General features: G+C 43.6%; 1 protein-coding gene across 3 annotated transcripts in view; it reads left to right on the forward strand.

The window, feature by feature from the left end:
• The first annotated feature begins 1,855 nt into the window (after window positions 1-1,855).
• Window positions 1,856-21,919, forward strand: part of LOC126237274 (neither inactivation nor afterpotential protein C) — a 383,219-nt gene continuing 363,155 nt past the window's right edge. For all 3 annotated transcript variants that reach the window (XM_049947204.1, XM_049947206.1, XM_049947205.1), the window contains exon 1: window positions 1,856-1,983. The gene's annotated coding sequence lies outside the window, so the exon portion shown is untranslated. The remainder of the gene's footprint in view (window positions 1,984-21,919) is intronic.

Here is a 21,919-nt window from a genome sequence, read left to right on the forward strand (position 1 = left end):
TAGCCTATCGCGATTGTGGTTTATCGTATCGCGACATTGCTGCTCGCGTTGGTCGAGATCCAATGACTGTTAGCAGAATATGGAATCGATGGGTTCAGGACGGTAATACGGAACGCCGTGCTGGATCCCAACGGCCTCGTATCACTAGCAGTCGAGATGACAGGCATCTTATCCGCATGGCTGTACCGGATCGTGCAGCCACGTCTCGTTCCCTTAGTCAACAGATGGGAACGTTTGCAAGACAATAACCATCTGCACGAACAGTTCGACGACGTTTGTAGCAGCATGGACTATCAGTTCGGAGACCATGGCTGTTGTTACCCTAGACGCTGTATTACAGACAGGAGCGCCTGCGATGGTGTACTCAACGACGAACCTGGGTGCTCGAATAGTAAAACGTCATTTTTTCAGATGAATCCAGGTTCTGTTTACAGCATAATGATGGTCGCATCCGTGTTTGGCAACATCGAGGTGAACGCACATTGGAAGCGTGTATTCGTCATCGCCGTACTGGCGTATCACCTGGCTTGATGGTATGGGGTGCCATTGGTTACACGTCTAGGTCACCTCTTGTTCGCAATGACGGCACTTGGAACAGTGGACGTTACACCTCAGATGTGTTACGACCCGTGGCTATACCCTTCATTCGATCCCTGCGAAAACCTAGGTTTCAGCAGGATAATGCACGGCCGCATGTTGCAGGTACTGTACGGGCCTTTCTGGATATAGAAAATGTTCGACTGCTGCCCTGGTCAGCACATTCTCCAGATCTCTCACCAACTGAAAACGTCTGGTCAATGGTGGCCGAGCAACTTGCTCGTCACAATATGCCATTCACTACTCTTAATGAACGGTGGTATCGTGTTGAAGCTGCATGGGTGGCTGTACATGTAAAAGCCATCCAAGCTCTGTTTGACTCAATGCCCAGGCGTATCAAGGCCGTTATTACGGCCAGAGGTGGTTGTTCTGGGTACTGATTTCTCATGATCTATGCTCCCAAATTGCGTGAAAATGTAATCATATGTCAGTTCTAGTAAATATATTTGCTCAATGTATACCCGTTTATCATCTGCATTTCTTCTTCGTGTAGCATTTTTAATGGCGAGTAGTGTATTTCAGACGTGTTCTTTCTGACGATTATCCACAAGAAATCTTTTTCCAACGTGACAATGCACACCTACACACAAGTCTCAGAAGCCAGGAGCCCATCGCCAAATTGGGCTGGACATCACTGCCTCATCCAGACGTGTCGCACTTCCATCTGGTTGGGCCACTTAAGTAGTCACCATGACCGATACACTATGAAGATGATGAGGTAATTTGTGCAATGTAAACATGGCTACGAGCACAGGAGGAAAGTTTCCATGAATGGGGAATACACGCTCTTAGGCAACGTTGCCGTAAGGGCAATAGAAGGAGACTACGTAGAAGACTACGTAGAAGAATAGTACATGTAGAAGAAATGTTGATAATATTGTCAGTACTACGTAGAAAAATAGTGCATGTGGAAGAAATGTTGACTAATATTGTCACCAAATTCTAGCTCTTAAAAATAAATATGTTTAGAAAAACTGTGCGCATTATTTATTGAATGATCCTCGGATGTGATACGCACTTGCCGGCCTTTCCATATCAGCACAAATGAACGATTTACACAAAGTTCTGAAACCGCGCTATCGGGTTTTAGCGAGCGATATGTAGGCTAGCTTCGACCGAGATCCGCCTTGACCCATCAGTAGGTTGTGCGCCACAGTGAAGCCGTGTTTGTGCGGCGACGGCGGGGGCGGCGGGGCGGGGGCGGCGGCCCGGGGCTTCCCCGGCGGCGGGGGCTTCGCCGCGGCCGCCGTCCCGGAGGCTCAGACCGCCGTTGACCGCCGCCCCCGCAGCCTCGCCTCTGCTGTGCCTCCGCCGCCGCTTCAGACAGACTCTGCACTTTCTCGTCTCTACACACAGCCGCGCAGCCACCAGCCGTCGGGACGGCAGGTAACTGGACAAAAGAACACCAACTTACTGGAGGCGTAGCTTCTCACGATGCCCACACCTTCACCCTCCATCCAACAGTCTCTGCTGACACTGAGCACTATGTTGCTGTCCGTAGCGAGAGCAGTCTACGGGCAGTGTGTGACCCATTGAAGTGTAGTAGCACCAATGAAGTTATAAGTATACATAGGCTAATCGGTTGGTATTTATTCTAATGTCAGACTTATTGTAGGTAACACAGATAAACTAAATAATACGTTTTTATTACTTTTTAAGGTTCTGTTCCTCAGCCGGTAAAAACGGAACTCTTACAGAAACAGCTTGTTGTCGGTCTGTCCGTTGGACTGTTCAGTACCATTTTTCTCAAGAACAGGTTGACGTATCAAGTTGAAATTTGCAAAGTCAGATATTATGGTCTACGGTACCTTGACTACGTAAAGTAATTAAACTTCCAAGTCAATGAAATCAAAAGATAATCTCATTTTATTTAACGTATTTCGATACTCGTAAACTTATTCATCAAAACCTATAGGCTACTTCCCGTTCACTAGAATCATGAAATTTGTCAAGAAACAGCCGCGCGGGATTAGCCGAGCGGTCTGGGCGCTGCAGGCATGGACTGTGCAGCTGTTCCCGGCGGAGGTTCGAGTCCTCCCTCGCGCATGGGTGTGTGTGTGTTTGTCCTTAGGATAATTTAGGTTAAGTAGTGTGGAAGCTTAGGGACTGATGACCTTAGCAGTTAAGTCCCATAAGATTTCAAACACATTTGAACACTTTTCCAGAAGCAGGCTTCACAATACAACCAAGAAAAATATCCGAAAACTCTTAATCTGTAACTACACCACACAAAAAATTTGTTATTTGTTATCAGTCTTTCTATCTGTCCATTTATTAAACCCGTTTTCTTGTCAGGAACGGGTATATGTATCGAGCTGAAATTTATGCACATATTAAGAGCTATGGTCCCTTGGCGGTATAATAAACGTTAGCTTCTAAGTCAATGCAGTCAAAAGTTACGGCAATTTATTCCATATTGTTTGATACTCGCAAACCCACTCATCACAATCCATAGGGTACTTCCCGTTGGTCTACAACCACGACATTTGGAAATATATTAAGATCCCTTTTTCTCAGAAATGGATGGAGATATCAAGTCACCACCCTTGGTGTAATAACTGCAAACTTCTAAGTTAATGCAATCAAATCTGTAACTACACCACACAAAAAATTTGTTATTTGTTATCAGTCTTTCTATCTGTCCATTTATTAAGCCCGTTTTCTCGTCAGGAACGGGTATATGTATCGAGCTGAAATTTATGCACATATTAAGAGCTATGGTCCTTTGGCGGTATAATAAACGTTAGCTTCTAAGTCAATGCAGTCAAAAGTTACGGCAATTTATTCCATATTGTTTGATACTCGCAAACCCACTCATCACAATCCATAGGGTACTTCCCGTTGGTCTACAACCACGACATTTGGAAATATATTAAGATCCCTTTTTCTCAGAAATGGATGGAGATATCAAGTCACCACCCTTGGTGTAATAACTACAAACTTCTAAGTTAATGCAATCAAAAGATGTCACCTATTTTGATACTCACAGACTCACTCATTACAGCCTACAGCGCACTTCCCTCCATGTAGAATCATGAAATTTTGGAAGAATAAAGATTTGGCCGTACAACTAAAGGGAAAAAACGCCGGAAAATTGCTAATTTGTAATTATATTACACGAAAAAATATTTATTTTGTCATTTGTTGTGTTACTTCAATCTTCAAATTAAAACATTCTAGAAAGTATTGGAATCTCCAGGGTCGACGTCTTATCAATAGCAGGTAAAAATTGTCGATAATCTCGACTGGTTGGATGGATGGACTGTCTGTGCACATAATTAAGTTTGTACGGAAGCTTCAGAGTCTTACTAGCTTCGTGACCAACATTTTTAGGTAATATTTCTTTGCTAAAGCTCATGGTTTTGTTAGGTCCGACTCCATCTCCAGACCGAAAGTACGGTCGTACGGGGTATGAAGCGGAATCTGTGACTGGATTGAGGATTTTTCGATAGGGAGGACGCAGCAAGTTATCTTGGATATAGACCAATCGATAAATGTAGAATTGCGTTTGGGTGTACCCCAGGGAAGTGTGTTAGCACCTTGATGTTTACGTTGCACATTAATGAACTTGCAGACAATATTAACAGTAAACTCAGAATTTTTGCAAATTATGTAGTTATTTATAATAAAATACTGTCTGAAAATAGGTGCAGTCAGATATTAATAAAATTTCAAAGTGGTGCAAAGATTGGCAACCTGATTCAAATGTTCAAAATTGTAAAATTCTGCACTTCACAAAACGAAGAAATGTAGTATCCTCTGGCTACAGTATCAAAGAATCGCAGATGGAATCGGCAAATTCATACAAGTATGTGGCTGTAACACTTTGTAGGGATATGAAATGTAACGATCTTGTAAGCTCAGTTGTAGGTAAGGCAGATGTCAAGCTTTATTTTATTCCTAGAATACTGGGGATTTGCAATCAGTATAGCAATAATGTTGCTTACTAATCAATCGTGCAACCTATTTTACAATATTTCTCAGATGCGAGGGGTCGATACCATAAAGCACTACCAAGGCACATTGAATTACACGAAGAAGGGTCACACAAGTGGCTGCAAATCTGTTTGACTAACCGGAGAGTGTGGAATGTTGAAAAATCTCATGTGGCAGACGCTTGAATATGAGCGCAAAATATCAAGCGAAAGTGTACTTACAAAATTTCTAGAGCACCAAAATTTAGAGAAACTATTCATCCCCCTCCGTATCCTCCCGTAAGGAAGGTGCAGACATAATTACACTAATTACATCACGCACAGACGTATTTAAGCAATCATTCTTCTCGCAATCATACGTCAACTGGAGGGGAAGAAGCCCTGATGACTGATAAAACAGGACGTAACATCTACCATGAGCTTCACTGTCGTTTGCGCGATGGATGTAGATGTACATATGTGTTTTCTATCACCTTCAATTTTGCTGATGGTGACCTCGCCGTATACTGCAAAATATCCAAAAGAAGTCTAATTTTAATGAAAAATGGTAAAGGTCGACATTTCGAACAACACTTTTTTTCGTCAGTAGCTCATTTATATTAATAACAAAATTTTGAAACCGTTTTAATATGCTCAACCAACTGTATTGCAATCATATGTGGTTACGTGAAATAACTAAGCAACTATTTTTCAAATTCTAGTTTTGGAACTAAAATAACTGACGTTTTCATTTCATTGTCTAAATTTCGACTGCATGCTAAAAAGCTTTGTAAAAGGAAAGAAAAAGTATCTGAAGTAATATCATTTTATTTCTTCAATACTGCATTATTTCAAAAGAATGTTATGCAGTATGCAGTTCGATCTTGATTAAAGTTGAACATAGAAACGTACTTAATTTTTCTTCAGTTTATTTACAAAATTCTGTATACTTGTTTTCGTTCCAGGAGAATGTGCCTACAGATTGCACGTGATGCGCATTGTCCACAGCTCAGCCTTAGCGTCATCTGAAAAATGTCCTCCGTAGGAAACGAAGGCTGCATCTTTGTCATCAGGGTTCCTTTTTCCCACAGATAGACCCATGTCACTTATTCTAAATAATGGTTTTTGCAGTAGTGAATTCCCTGAAGAACTGTCTTCCTTCTCGTTCCTCATAATCTTTCATTTGGGTTTCTTTTTCTTCTCTATTTCGGATTTTTAAATTTATTTGTTCAGACCTGGTAACGAGTAGTCTCGTCCTATTGTCGGCCCTTATCCTTTGAAACAAACGTAGCTTTTTTCAAGAATTCTGACAAAAAATACGACTAGGACTAGCTTTATTTAACTCTATAGTGATAGATTCAAATAACAGTCGAAGTTTAGACGGATGTATGTTTTCACATTTGGCGTTACATACGGGATGCCGTAACAAATAAGTCTGAATTGATTTGACAGTCCAGGAGATATTTTATAATATACTTAAAACGATAGGCTACTATCAACATGTAATCTATGGTAAAATGGAGGACACATATAATTGAATGTTCGGAGAGGACCGAACACAAATACATCTATTTGCTGTATTGACATACAAATATGCGATGAGTTGTGTGTCTCCTGGTCTAATAGCTTTAACTAGAGCACTGTTCACGAGGACGTCATCATCTTCCAGTACCTAAAAACCCGCTGGTTCGATTGTAGACCATACTCGGTATTTTGAACTTATCTTCCAATTATTCAATTTTTCAATGTGAACAAAGAGATTATTGAAGAACAGCCATGAAAACACATTTTTATTGCATAGGATAGGATTATGCGTCCATTCGCTTAAATTTCTTTCCTTTCCTCGTTAAAGCATCCAGTGTAGCTTTCTCTCCAATGAACTGCATTTTGTAAGTCACGGTTAACTGACCAGCAATATTCGCCCATTATACTGGTATTCAAGCTGTGCACATTTTCAGGGAAACGGAATCTTCTCAAAAAGTGAATCCTGAGACCCATCAAGCAGCCGAAAGTCTTGTACTGGTCCTTCTTTTTATCTACAGTATTGCCACACGGTCAAGTCACATTAATGTGACCACTACCTTTGTTTGAGGCCAAAGTGCAATAACCACGCACAACGGAAGGTGATGCACTAGACGTGGAGGGTATATAAAGCGTGTCCGGGGTACGCGGAAAAGAGTGCTATCGTTGTCCTATTGCGAAAACGGATAGATTTATCATACGTCCAAAAAGGCGTGATCATTGGCTTTCGGACCAATGGAGGAAGCATTTCCGAAATAGCTAAGTTTGCAAACTGTTCGCAGCCGCCATGGTTGAAGTATACTGTGCATGGCAAAATGGCGGTATCCAAAATCGATGCCGTGACAACTGTGATGCACCACAAGTCATTGACATCTCGGGTGAACGATGACCGTGGAGACATGTACAGGTGAAAAGACGTGCAATTGTTGAGCAGCTGACCGCCAGATGAACCAAGGGCCTGTCAACAGGGTTTCCTCAAAGAGCGTCCAATGAACGTTGTTGTTTACGGGCTTCCGCAGCAGGCGCCTGGTCCATGCACCGGTGCTGACTGCTGTTCATCGGCGACGAAGGCTGGAATTAGGACGCCAGTACAGCAACTGGACGTCCGTTGAATGGCGACATGTGGCCTTCTTTTTCAGATGAATTACGTTTTACGCTCCATTGAACATATGGCCTTTGACGTGCACGCCGTGAAACGTCTGAAATCAAACAGCCTGCAACCAGAAGCGTTATGGTCTGGGGAATGTTTTCGTGGCATTCCCTGGGTGATCTAGTCATCCTGGAAAGAGCAATGTATCAACGCAAGTATTTATCTATCCTTGCTGCGGTGTCCACCCCTACATGGAGCTCGCTCTCCTCTGCATGATGGCATCTACAAGCGGGACATTGCAACTTGACATACAGCTCATAGTGCACGGGTGAGTTTCGCAGAACGCCAGTATGAGTTTACCGTACTCCCTGATCACCAGACTCCCCAGATTCAGAAAATGGATTATCTGTGGGAGTATCTCTTAGGGCTGTTCGCGCAATGGATCCTCAGCCGAAAAACCTAGAGCAGCCGTCCACAGCATTGGAGTAATCATGGCTTCACATCCCTCTCGGTACCCACCAGAACCTGATGGGCGCTCACATTAATGTGATAGTGTATGAAATAAGTGATTTTGTTACCTAAGAGTTGGCAATGCCTTCCTTGAATGACAGGCAAACCTCCCAATCAATCACAAACTTGGAATCGAAAGTGTTTCATTAGAACAGTGTCGTTGTTATTAGTTAGTAAAACAGTACAATGCGCCCTCAGCATGTAACCACCCAGCTGACACGTGCTACAGGACCATGTACGGCGCCATGTGACCTCTATGCTCTCCTTTACGTGCGAAGTGCCGCATGACACTCTCCCAACTACAGTTACGCTCGCGCATCCTAATGAAATCTCTTTAGAATACAAAATGAGCAAAATAAATATCTGGAACATTGTGTCGGAGATCGTTTTGTCCATTGATCCGTTGATAGGTTACTGGAAATTTGGCTTTGTTTATGACAGATAAGCTCACAAAATCCTTTTACGCCCTACGAGTATGTACGTTCCATGTCAGTATGAAACGAGAAGCAATATAGAACATACATAGAGAAATAAAGAACAATTATTGGGAACTGTATTTCAAAAGCAGATTGGAGCAACAGAAATTTTGGACACTCTCCAATAAAGATGCACAATAACTATCGAAAACACTCCTCTAATTTTTAGGAATGGATTTTAAAAGTGAATTGTACAGATGCGCTGCAGTACCATTGACACATTTCCGTAAGCGATTATGAAAGTAGAATGAGTGATACAGTATCATTACTCCAATACTTTCACCATAAATCGACTGGGCACGAAACTTCCTAAAAAGAACAATGTCAGCAATTTCTTTCATCTTCAAGGGAAGTAGTATGCAGTGTCGTGTGTTACGTTCGGCGTGACATATCAGAATGTGATGAGACAAGCAGTTAGGCTCTTAGAACTGTGTCTAAAAGGATAATTCTTCGTATACATACTGAAGGGAAACTTTTTAATATCGACAGAAATATACAAAAAAGCGTTCAGCTCATCTCCAGCAAATGGGAGCTTAATATAGTGGGTACCAAACGTGAGAGCCAAAACTTTTAAATGGCAGGACATCCAAACACTACGTCGCAAATACATAGCTTTTTTCTGACGACAACACTTTCACTTCAAGCAGTAACGTTATTTCACAAAACTTTTCAGTGTGATGGCCATCAACCTTAATGCAAGCAGCAGAACATAATAAACTCTCAGAACAGAATCTGTGTACTAAAATGATTGATACTATTTGCACGCGTTGATTACGATAGGCTGGCCGCAGTGGCCGAGTGGTTCTAGGCGCTTCAGTCTGGAACCTGGCGACCGTTACGGTCGCCGGTTCGAATCCTGCCTCGGGCATGGATGTGTGTGATGTCCTTCGGTTAGTTAGGTTTAAGTAGTTCTCAGATGTTAAGTCCCGTAGTGCTCAGAGCCATTTGAACCATTTTTGATTATGATAGGGGTGTAATAATTGCTCGACCAATATCTCTTATCCTCCGCACTATATTCTACGAAGTATGCATTTCGCAGGTAATTTGACGACTGCTTGGTCATGTATCGTCTTCCGCTTGACACGATACAGCATAACACAACCTCTTTAGATTCTAGTATGCGGAGTGTCCACTGATGAGACCATCGGCCAGCTCCTTGTGGGTTTAATGATGTAATTTCTTGCAGGTTTCTGTATATGGCGATATCTTCTTATTCTATTATTCTGATCCGTATTTCGAAACGTTTCTACGTACATGAGTACGGTTTTTCGGTAGCTGTATCTTTCTGCGCCATATGTTAAATGCATGTCTGCAAGTTTCTGTAGTAAATAATTCTCCATCTACGACATCCTATCATGTACTGTAAAGTAAGGTAAAGTCTGTGGCGAACAATCGGTGACCAGGCTGTTGTCCTCACTGCAGGCAGAGCGCAGCCTTTCTTCACCCCGGGGCGGCAGTAGGAGGTGGAGAGTAGTGGGCTCGTCGGTCTGGCTTTTTTTTTTTTTTTCCCTTCGAGGAAATGTGCCGCTAGACTACCTCGGCCACATCATTGAATGCAGAGTATGGTAAATGATACTGAAGATACACTACCAACGATTGTGGGCTGCTTTTCCAAGTAGCGGCCGCAACGCCGAAACAGACAGCTCGCAAAACACGTGTGTCCCAAGCATTGTTCAGTGCACCATGAAACATTCCTTTCCTACCAATAGTTCCTTATCGCGAAGCAGTTAGTTTAGGATTCTCTACCGTCTAAAGTTGTGTGATACCCTGTACAGGAAAATAATAAGCAGTGCACGAGAACTCCGGAATCTTTCTAACCTCATCACTTTCCATGGGCCCCCAATACCGTGTTCTCTGTTTCTCTAGTGCTACTATTTACTGCGCTGTATTCCACCCGTTTGTTTCAGAAATACCTGAAATGAATATGAGTGGTCGAAAACACAAGCTTTCGTTATCTATAGAACGCTTCCGTCGCCAATATAATGTTGCTATTGCTGATGCTTTGCTGCAGCCGTTATACGTAACCTATCTTCCTAGACAACACCAACTGGTCACTTCTTCTGCACTGGTAGTCAGTTACAATGTTTAATAAGTCGATATCCTCTTTCCGCTGCTATTCATTGTTTTAGTCTTACCTTTGTTTATTATTAACTCAAAATTCAAAATGTGTTGGAATTCTTCTTCACTGCCTTTATAAGAAAAACAATGGATTTTCCTTTGCCCTTCACCATTTTGAGAACCTCCACCTTATGCTCTGATTTATTTTGGTTGTTGATTACTGAATTCATAATTTGCACCTGGATTTCCACCGTGTGCCTAAGTGGCATGTGGCCTATCAGTCTCCTACTATTTAAAATACGTAGCTCACTCATCATCTTTAGACGGTTAACTCATTGCTGAGTGTCGTGACCTCATTCCTTCAAAAATGGTTCAAACGGCGATGAGCACTATGGGACTTAACATCTGTGGTCATCAGTCCCCTAGGACTTAGAACTACTTATACCTACCTAACCTAAGGACATCACACACGTCCATGCCCGAGGCAGGATTCGAACCTGCGACCGTAGCGGTCACACGGTTCCGGACTGAAGCGCCTAGAACCCCACGGCCACACCGGCCGGCCTCATTCCTTCATTCATTTCTTTACTAACTGAATCTTGGACTAATTTTCTCCATCCACAGCGACCTACAGCTCTTCTTTATACACTGAAGAGCCAAAAAAACTGGTGCACCTGCCTAACATCGTGTAGTACCCCCGCGAGCACGCACAAGTGCCGCAACACGACTTGGCATGGACTCGACTAATGTCTGAAGTAGTGCTGGAGGGCACTGACACCATGAATCGTCCAGGGTTGTCCATAAATCAGAAGGAGTACGAGGGGGTGGAGATGTCTTCTGAATAGCACGTAGCAAGGCATCCCAGATATGCTCAGTACTGGGGAGTTTGGTAGCCAGCGGAAGAGTTAAAACTGTGAAGAGTGTTCCTGGAGCTACTCTGCAGCAATTCTGGACGTGTGGGGTGTTGCATTGTCCTGTTGGAGTTGCCCAAGTCCGTCGGAATGCACAACAGACATGAATGGATGCATGTGATCAGACAGGATGCTTACGTACGTGTCACCTGTCAGAGTCGTATCTAGAAGTATCAGGGTTCCCATATTATTTCAACTGCACACGCCCCACGCCATTATAGAGCCTCCTCCTTGCTGACATACAAGGTCCATGGATTCATGAGGTTGTCTCCATAACGATGTACGTCAATCCGTCAATACGATTCGAAACGAGACTCGTCCGACCAGGCAACATGTTTACAGTCATCAAGAGTCCAATGTCGGTGTTGATGAGTCAAGGCGAGGTGCAAAGCTTCGCGTCGTGCAGTTACCAAGGGTGAACGAGTGGGCCTTCTGCTCAGAAAGCTAATATCGACGATGTTTCGTTGAATGGTTCGCACACTGACATTTGTTGATCGCTCAGCACTGAAATCTGTATCAATTTACGGAAACGTTGCACTTCTGTCACGTTGAACGATTCTCTTCAGTCGTCGTTGGTCCCGTTTCTACGGCCACAGTGATGTCGGAGATGTTATGTTATACCGGATTCTTGATATTCACGGTTACACTGGTGAAATGCTTCTAAGGGAAAATCCCCACTTCATCGCTACCTCGGAGATGCTGTGTAACATCGCTCGTACGCCGACTATAACACCACGTCCAAACTCACTTAAATATTGATAACCCGCCATTTAGCAGCAGTAACCGATCTAGCAACTGTGCCAGAGGCTTGTTGTTTTACATAGGCGTTGCCGACCGCAGCGCCGTATTCTGCATGATTACATTTCTCTGTTTTTGAAAACGCATGCCTATATCAGTTTCTTTGGCTCTTCAGTGTTTAGTGTGAGGAGGTATGGTGATAATCTTCTTCATTTGATCCAACCATCTACTTACTGATCTTTCTAGTGGTATTCTGCATTCGATTTTGCTTTGCAAGATGGTATTTCCTAAATTATCCTCTTCTCTTCTCAAAATGTGGCCAAGGAACTGGAAGTATCTTCCGCTGACACGGGAAGATACACTTCTTGTGATGAAAAGTTCTTCCATAATGCATATATTGGTTCTTCTGTCGCTCCATAGTACACATAAAATCTTCCGCCAACATGTTGGTGTCTCACAGTCCTGTTCTCTCACCATGCGATTTCCTTAATTTAGGATCCCTGAAGAAAGACACTTGTGACCGTTGATATGCTTCGGACCAAGAGGTGCACGCCTGTATACAATCACGGTTCCATAGGCTACTGCAAACATTTTTCCATGAAGGCACTGGCCGTCCTGCCCCACAGGACGTAAACGTATTAACAGTTAAGACGATTGCTGTTGACATAACAAACAATTTCCTTTCTTTTTTCCTCGTTTACATTTGACTGGCCCATGTATATGGGGACAAGAACATCAGCTGCTAAGAATAGCAAACTCCCCCTCCTCTCAAATTTATCAAGGGTCGTCGTCATGTCTCAGTAAGTTCCTCGAAAAATGGTGGACTTCTAACCGCGAAACATGGTGATGGTGTTCGCTCCTCTTTACATACTTACCCTTCAATGCGACAGATTTTCTCGAACGACCGATGAGTTGGCGGGGATTTTGCTAATAGAAGTCTGTTTTTGAGTATTCTGGAAAAGTTATGTCTCGGAAATGACCTCTTACGAAACTGTGAAGAGTGTTCCTGGAGCTACTCATCAATTTTGCGATTCGTGATTGACGTCAGTTGTTTGTGACAGATGAAAATTTGTGCCAGTATGGGACTCAGAGCAGGATTTCCACTTATCGCGAGCCGTAATCCTAACTACTTCGGTTACCTGAGCAGTTTTCCAGGACCGACCCAAACTTTCTTATGTCGCCTAGTCCACAGGGCTTACGCTCGCACATTTCTTGATCGCCGCCCAGCGACAGACCGATATTTTATGGGCATTTTAGGCCGTCGAAGCATGGATACATTACTGATGGTAACAATGTCTGTGTTTATACAGCGTCTCTATGTTCACATTAGAACGTCCTTCAGACTATGATGCATATCTGAAGGAACAGACACTGTCACTGACGATTACAGCTGTGATGTTATGAAGTTACAGACACTCTATAGTCACAGACATTGTAGACATCATTAATGAAAATCACCTCGTCCTCTTTCTGGAACTGCCTGCCGCGTAATGCATTATTCATCCGAAGAAAGAGGAAGAAATCGTTGGGTGGCATGTCAGGAAATTACAGGGGGTTAGGCGAAATTTAATAGCCCAAAGAAGCAGCATGTGTGACTGTCCTGTGCACGATGAGCTGGGGCGTCGTCGTAGAGCGGCAAAATATTCCCTTTGGACAGCTTTCTGCAAATCATCGTCTTGAGAGCCTACCAAAACCTCATCAGGAGATTTCAGGTAGTATTTTCCTGTGATGGCTTACTTGTTACGGGCATGATCTGTTAGCCCTAAACGACTGTAGTGCGAAAAAACTCAATCTCGCACTGTCCGACGATGGTTGGGCCTTCTCTTTTTTCACAATAGTGAATCCACACGTTTCCCCTGCTGGCTTTGTTGCTTTCCGTCGGACTCATAGCGGTGCAACCAGCGCTCATTAATGGTGATTAGGCGACCAAAGAAGTCATCTGGATAGGCCTGACACACTTGCAATATTTCTGCTGTTGCTTCGGTTCGGCGAACTTTTTGTAAGATGCGCGTAAGCATACGCCGATATCGTTGAAGTCAACCTATTGTAGGATTTTGGAATGTGTTTTATGCTCAAGAATATCGACGTTTTTGGAGAACGAAAATCTCCTCTATAAAAATCAACATGGTTTCTGCAAACAGAGATCTTGCGAAACTCAACTTTCTCTCTGTTGCTCTATGACATCCACAGCGCTGTGGGAAACGACACTCAGCCTGACGCAGTGTTCCTTGACTTCAGGAACGCATTTGACATCGTCCTGCACTTTAGTTCAGTGAAAAAATACAAGCTAATCGAGTATCGGGCCAGATATGCGACTGCATTGAACACTTCCCTGCATGTAGGACCATTACTGTTTACAGTGTATATAAATTATCTAGCAGAAAGCATCGGAAACTCTTTAAGGCTGTTCGCAGATGATGCTGGTTGTCTATAAGCCAACGCCAGAAGACGGTGTCGGTTTGCAGAATGATCTGTAGAGGATTGATGAATGGTGCAGGCTTTGGCAATTGATCCTGAACGTAAATAAATCTAACATATTGCTCGTAAATTGGAAGAGAAACCCACTACAGCACAACTTCGTCATTGATGACAAATTGCTGGAAACAGCATGGACTGTAAAATATCCGGGAGTAACGATCCAGAACGACATTAAATGGTCCGACCACATAAGACAAACAGTAGGAAAAGCAGACGCCAGACTGAGATTCATAGGAAGAATCTTAAGAAAATATAGCTCAGTCACGAAGGAAGCAGCAAACAAGCCGCTTGTTCAACAATTTTTGAGTACTGTTCAACAATCTGGGACCCTTTCCAGGTAAGACTGATAGGAGAAATAAACCAGATCGAACGGAGACCTTCGTATTTCGTCACGGGATCGTTTAGTAGGTGCGAGAGCATTGTAGAGATTGTATTGTATTGTATGTTAACCGGGGGCCTAGAAACGACGGAGAGGCTCCGGCCCCGTCGTAGCAGCAGTGGTCCACTACCCCACGACGCCTACGGCAGTCCACTTCACCCCTCCGCCGCCCCACACCGAACCACTCTTTCATGGTTATTGTGCGGTTCGACACCCGGTGGACCCCCCCCCCCCCCCCCCCATCCAGAGAACGTCTCACACCCGACGAGTTGACGAGTGTCACCCCTATGTTTGCGTCGTAGAGTAACGGTGGTGTACGCGTACGTGGAGAACTTGTCTGCGAAGCAATCGCCGACATAGTGTAGCTGAGGCGGAATAAGGGGAACCAGCCCGCATTCGCTGTGGCAGATGGAATACCGCCTAAAAACCATCCACAGACTGGCCTGTTCATCGGACCTCGACACATGTCCACCGGGCGGATTCGTGCCGGGGACCAGGCGCTCCTTCCCCATCCGGAAAGCCATGCGTTAGACCGCACGGCTATCCGGGCGGGCGTTGCAGAGACAGTCAACAAACTCCAGTGGCAGGCGTTACAACAGAGGCGTTGTGAATCATAGAGAGATTTACTATTAAAATTTCGAGAGAGCACTTTCTGAGAAGAGTCTAACAACGTATTAGTTTCTCCATTATACATCTTACAATACGACCATGACGAGAAAATTCGAGAAATTAGAGCAAATACAGAGGCTTACCGGCAATCGTTCTTTCCACGCGCCATTAGCGAGTGGAACAAGAAAGGGGTTAGGGTGTAGGTTAGTGGCACCACAAGTACCTCCGCCTCACACGGTTAAGTGGCCTGCAGGTATGATGTAGCTGTAGATGTATAGGTGTGAGGAATCGCGGAACCAAGCGTTCAATGGCATTTGTCATGTTCAGTACGTGCAAGATTTTGAACACTAGTCCGTGAATTATTTTCACTTTTCTGCTATGGTCTCGACTGTGATAAACCGCTACTGGAGCAGCGGAGCATTCTCTTGTCTTGCAATTCTCACTTCAGAGGGATACTGCCTGCCATTTGCTTCTTCGTCAGTTAGACTTGTGTGACCAGCCAACCATTGTGTAGTATTACGGTGGCTTGTTGCCTTAAACTTCCACCAGCTCACACTTGATCGTTGCATCGTTGTTCGTCTCAAATACATAAATAGTATCAGCAGACGATACTCCACTTTATCAGGGGACTGCGACATTTTGTTTTGGTTTGCTTCCCCTAGAGGGGTGCTATGGTAAAGTGGTGAGCGGATTCCAGTGCGTAGCAGGACTGCAGGCATACAGCTGGAAACATCAGTCTGAGAACGGTACGCCACCATTGCCAAATGTGTGATATTCTTAACACAATATGTTTCGGCACTACGTTATCCCATTTTCGAATGCTATAAAACAAGGAAAACAATCAACAAATCGCTATACTCCACGTACTGACGACTAAACAAAAATATTTTTTTCGTACTATATTACGACACGTCTAAAGCTTCTACGTTATTAGCGACAGTCAAAAGTAATAACCTAGCAGCAAACATGTATTGTGAAACTTAAAACCCTTCCTGGAACATTTCGTGTTGGTGTGTTATACTCTCAAGGCACAAGTGTAAGCTGAAGGCCGCCGCTTTCACCTACCAAAGATAGTACTTTGCTACAAGACTGCTGTTCACTCTTGCGGTGCTTCGCCACCGCTGATGGGCCATTCTCTTTTTGTTGCTATTCTCTTCTAACTTAACTTTAAAGTCGGGTAACATCATGAACAATATAAGGGTACTGCATTTTGAGAATCAGGGGTAATTATTATCAAATTTAGAAGAAGTAAACATTTTTTGCTCTTAAGAAAGGAATGAGTCAGCGTATTAAATGAGAAGACAGAAGTGTCCAAGAGGCATATCTGGGCCCACTTCAGCGGTGGTCTCCTTGGAAAGCAGCCACCAACTTATTCGAATTAGTGTCATTAGGTTTTATGTTTTCTGCTGGCCATGTTACACGGGTGTTCACGTTGCAACGTAGTTGCAGTTTCGGTGTATAGAATGTACTACAACTTGATAGATAATGTTCATAGGTTTATGATAGTAATATCGTTGGGGGCTGTGACATATGCGTTGCATGAAACTACTGTCTTTGATAGGTGAAAGCGGCGGCCTTTAGCTTACACCTGTGTCTTGCGTGTATAACACATCAACATGAGATGTTCTCAGAAGAGTTTCATCTTTGACCGTGGATGTCTGCTGCTGCTGTTTCCTTTTGACTGTGTTAATGTCATAGAGCCTCTAAGGTATGTTATACTAAAGGACAATAGAAATATTTTATATGGTTGTCAATAGGTGTAGTATTGCTAATTGACTGATTTCCTTGTTTTATAGTATTTTATAATCGCATAATGTAGTCCATAACCATGTTGTGCTAAAAATATCACACATCTGGACACTGGTGGTGTCATACTTTCAGTACCGATTCATCAGACAGTTGTACGATGGCTTCACAAGTGATAAAAAAATTAATTACCTAACTCTATCTTTCTGAGGTGATAGTTAAGACTTAATGATTACCGTTCGTAAGTAAACTAATACGTGTTAATTTTTATGGAAAGCGGTGAAAATCGCTATGAGCCTGAAACAGTAGGAGCGCAAAGTATTTTCCAAAAATGGAAACAAACTGAATAATTATTAGAAAACATTTCAGTATCGAGTCCACAGCAGAAACTTCCATTACATAATTAAACTGGTATTCGAACAGGGCTTCACACTATTTAGCTACATTACTGCGCTGACTATTATGTACATGCTCCACTCGTATAAGGCGAAAATTTCCCTGCCCAACTAAAAATGTATTACCACTAATGTAAGGAAATATATTTCCTGTTAAATTTTGAGACAGTATTGTGCAATGCATTGATGAACCAAACGCTGTGAGCACCTTTGGAATGTAATGTAGCAGCGATTCTGTGTGACATGGATTCAGTACGTCCTTGGTATGTTTTCGGAGGTATGTGCCATTGCAGTCGGAGAAGACATCAAGAATGAAGCGTTGCAGACTATCGACAATAATGTTCACAAAGCGCACAGCCATGGTTTTCGGAGGTATGTACCATTGCAATCGGGGAAGACATCAAGAATGACGGGATACAGGGTATCGACAATAATGTGCACGAAGCACACAGCCATCCGTGGTGCCTTCGATTACTGCCATAGATCGAATGGATGCCTAAGTGAACGTCCCTCATAGCATAACACTATAACACTGCCCACTGTCATCATCCATGGCACGGTGCATTTTCCGAACAGCCATTCACCTGGATGACGGCATATCCAGACACAACCATCGACGTGGTGTAAGAATAAACGTGACTCATCCAGCCAGGCGACACTTTTCCATTGATCCAAGGTCGAATCTCGATAATTCAGTGCCAACTACAACCGTAATTGATGACTTCGTTGGAGCAATAGAGGGACGTGCAGGGGTTGTTGGCTGCGGAACCGGATGATAAACAAAAGACTTTTGTCTGCACCATCATCGTACTCTGTCGTCAGGTCAGGCACAGATCACCGCCTATCCTGCTTTACAGAGCGTACAACCCTCCAAATCTCCGCGTTCTGTGAAAAGGCACAGACGTCGAACACCTTCTCATCTACTCGTGTTTCACCGTCCTTAACCGGTTTTCAAAGACGTTCGGACCGCAGCACGTGAACAGACGACCAGCTCTGCCGTTTCCGAGATGCCCCTTCCCACGCGTCTGCCCATTTGAATCTGCCCTTCGTCGAAGTTGCTTAGGAAACAGCATTTCTCCATTTGTGGCCTGTGGCCCATATCGTTTAGAATGATTATCCATTCCGCTCCCCCCCTGCACCGCCTCCTCGCCCAGCCACATAACTCGCAGGGAAAGAAAAAAAATATAGCCAGGAGTTTTTCTTCCAAGAAAATGATTTAAAGGCCGGTATTACGCACGTTTTAACAGATCGAAACTGCACCTTTTTTATGACTACTTACAAGTCGCCATTTGTCTTCCAAAACATTAAAAACATTCCATATCCCAAGTCTTGCCGTACCAACTAGGAGGAAGGCCATGGCGGCCTCTCCGTCACCATGGTCAGCCGAACTAGAGCGTATGCGTCAGTCTGTCAGAAGACTAAGACGGCACTACCAGCGCAGTGTGTCTGGTTGGAAAGGCAACGATGGTTGCAGCAGTGCAGGAGAGCAAAGGACATATTCCAAAATGAACTTCAGGCAGTTAGGGTACTACGCTGGGAAAGCTGTGTAATAAACCAATTAGCTGTAGACCCATGGGGAGTACCCTACAAACTGGTAGGAGAAAAGATCGGCTCTCCAATGATGATATCTACAATTAGGCATGGGGACAGGATGATGGAATCCTGACAGGAAAGTGGCGAGGTCCTCCTTTGGTCCCTGCTGCCTGACGACAGTGCAGATGACGAAACCGAGGGCCAGCGTCAAATGAGAAATGACGACATGGTTAGATACACCAACGACAAGGCAGTACACCCCTTCTCTGAAGAGGAGGTGGCTGCCCAAATAAAATCGTTGTTGTTGTTGTGGTCTTCAGTCCTGAGACTGGTTTGATGCAGCTCTCCATGCTACTCTATCCTGTGCAAGCTTCTTCATCTCCCAGTACCTACTGCAACCTACATCCTTCTGAATCTGCTTGGTGTATTCATCTCTTGGTCTCCCTCTACGATTTTTACCCCCAACGCTGCCCTCCAATACTAAATTGGTGATCCCTTGATGCCTCAGAACATGTCCTACCAACCGATCCCTTCTTCTAGTCAAGTTGTGCCACAAACTTCTCTTCTCCCCAATACTATTCAACACCTCCTCATTAGTAATGTGATCTAACCATCTAATCTTCAGCATTCTTCTGTAGCACCACATTTCGAAAGCTTCTATTCTCTTCATGTCTAGACTACTTATCGTCCATGTTTCACTGCCATACATGGCTACACTCCATACAAATACTTTCAGAAACGACTTCCTCACATTTAAACCTATACTCGATGTTAACAAATTTCTCTTCTTCAGAAACGATTTCCTTCCCTTTGCCAGTCTACATTTTATATCCTCTCTACTTCGACCATCATCAGTTATTTTGCTCCCCAAATAGCAAAACTCCTTTACTACTTTAAGTGTCTCATTTCCTAATCTAATACCCTCAACATCACCCGAATTAATTCGACTACATTCCATTATTCTCGTTTTGCTTTTGTTGATGTTCATCTTGTATCCTCCCTTCAAGACACTATCCATTCCGTTCAACTGCTCTTCTAGGTCCTTTGCTGTCTCTGACAGAATTACAATGTCATCGGCGAACCTCAAAGTTTTTACTTCTTCTCCATGGATTTTAATACCTACTCCGAATTTTTCTTTTGTTTCCTTCACTGCTTGCTCAATATACACATTGAATAACATCGGGGAGAGGCTACAACCCTGTCTCACTCCCTTCCCAACCACTGCTTCCCTTTCATGCCCCTCAACTCTTATAACTGCCATTTGGTTTCTATACAAATTGTAAATAGCCTTTCGCTCCCTATATTTTACCCCTGCAACCTTCAGAAATTGAAAGAGAGTATTCCAGTCAACTATGTCAAAAGCTTCCTCTAAGTCCACAAATGCTAGAAACGTAGGTTTGCCTTTCCTTAATCTAGCTTCTAAGATAAGCCGTAGGGTCCGTATTGCCTCACGTGTTCCAATATTTCTACGGAATCCAAACTGTTCTTCCCCAAGGTCAGCTTCTACTAGTTTTTCCATTCGTCTGTAAAGAATTCGCGTTAGTATTTAGCAGCTGTGACTAATTAAACTGATAGTTCGGTCATTTTCACATCTGTCAACACCTGCTTTCTTTGGGATTGGAATTATTATATTCTTCTTGAAGTCTGTGGGTATTTCGCCTGTCTCATACATCTTGCTCACCAGATGGTAGAGTTTTGTCAGGACTGGCTCTCCCAAAGCCGTCAGTAGTTCTAATGGAATGTTGTCTACTCCCGGGGCCTTGTTTCGACTCAGGTCTTTCAGTGCTCTGTCAAACTCTTCACGCAGTATCTTATCTCCCATTTCATCTTCATCTACATCCTCTTCCATTTCCATAATATTGTCCTCAAGTACATCGCCGTTGTATAAACCCTCTATATACTCCTTCCACCTTTCTGCTTTCCCTTCTTTGTTTAGAACTGGGTTTCCAACTGAGCTCTTGATATTCATACAAGTGGTTCTCCTTTCTCCAAAGGTCTCTTTAATTTTTCTGTAGGCAGTATCTATCTTACCCCTAGTGAGATAAGCCTCTACATCCTTACATTTATCCTCTAGCCATCCCTGCTTAGCCATTTTGCACTTCCTGTCGATCTCATTTTTGAGACGTTTGTATTTCTTTTTGCCTGCTTCATTTACTGCATTTTTATATTTTCTCCTTTCATCAATTAAATTCAATATTTCTTCTGTTACCCAAGGATTTCTACTAGTCCTCGTCTTTTTACCTACTTGATCCTCTGCTGCCTTCACTACTTCATCCCTCAAAGCTACCCATTCTTCTTCTACTGTATATCCATCCCCCATTCCTGCCATTTGTTCCCTTACGCTCTCCCTGAAACTCTGTACAACCTCTGGTTTCATTAGTTTATCCATGTCCCATCTCCTTAAATTCCCACCTTTATAAAATCGTTAAAGAGAGGGAAAGCCCCTGGGCGAAACTAGTGCAATTCTTAGCCCCTCAGCTAGTAACACCACTCACCCAACTATTTATTGAGTACCTCAGGCAGCAAAAATTTCCGAAAATCTGGAAAGTTGCAAATGTGGTAATTATAAAAAAAAGGACCAGAAAAAGACCCTGTCGAAACCAAATCATACAGACCGATTTGTTTATTAGACCTTTTTGGAAAATTACTGGAGAAATGTTTGACCGACACACTGGCTGCTCATCGAGTGCTGTGCGGGATGAGTGTCAGGCAGTTCGGTTTTAGGCCTGAGCGGTCGGCGACTGACGCAGTCGTCCTGGCGGCCGAGGTCCGTGACTCAGCCCCGTACAAGTACATAGTTGGCATCATGGTGGACATCAGTGGCGCCTTTGACCACCTGTGGTGGCCTTCGTTCTTCTCCTGTTTACGGGAGAAAGAGTGTCCAAGGCCGCTATATGGCTGTCTGAGGAGCTATTGCGAGGATCGGGAGGTCTGGCTATCATCCCCTAGCGGGAAAGTTGGAAA

Source organism: Schistocerca nitens, chromosome 2 (assembly GCF_023898315.1).
Source record: "Schistocerca nitens isolate TAMUIC-IGC-003100 chromosome 2, iqSchNite1.1, whole genome shotgun sequence".
Lineage (NCBI taxonomy): Eukaryota > Metazoa > Arthropoda > Insecta > Orthoptera > Acrididae > Schistocerca > Schistocerca nitens.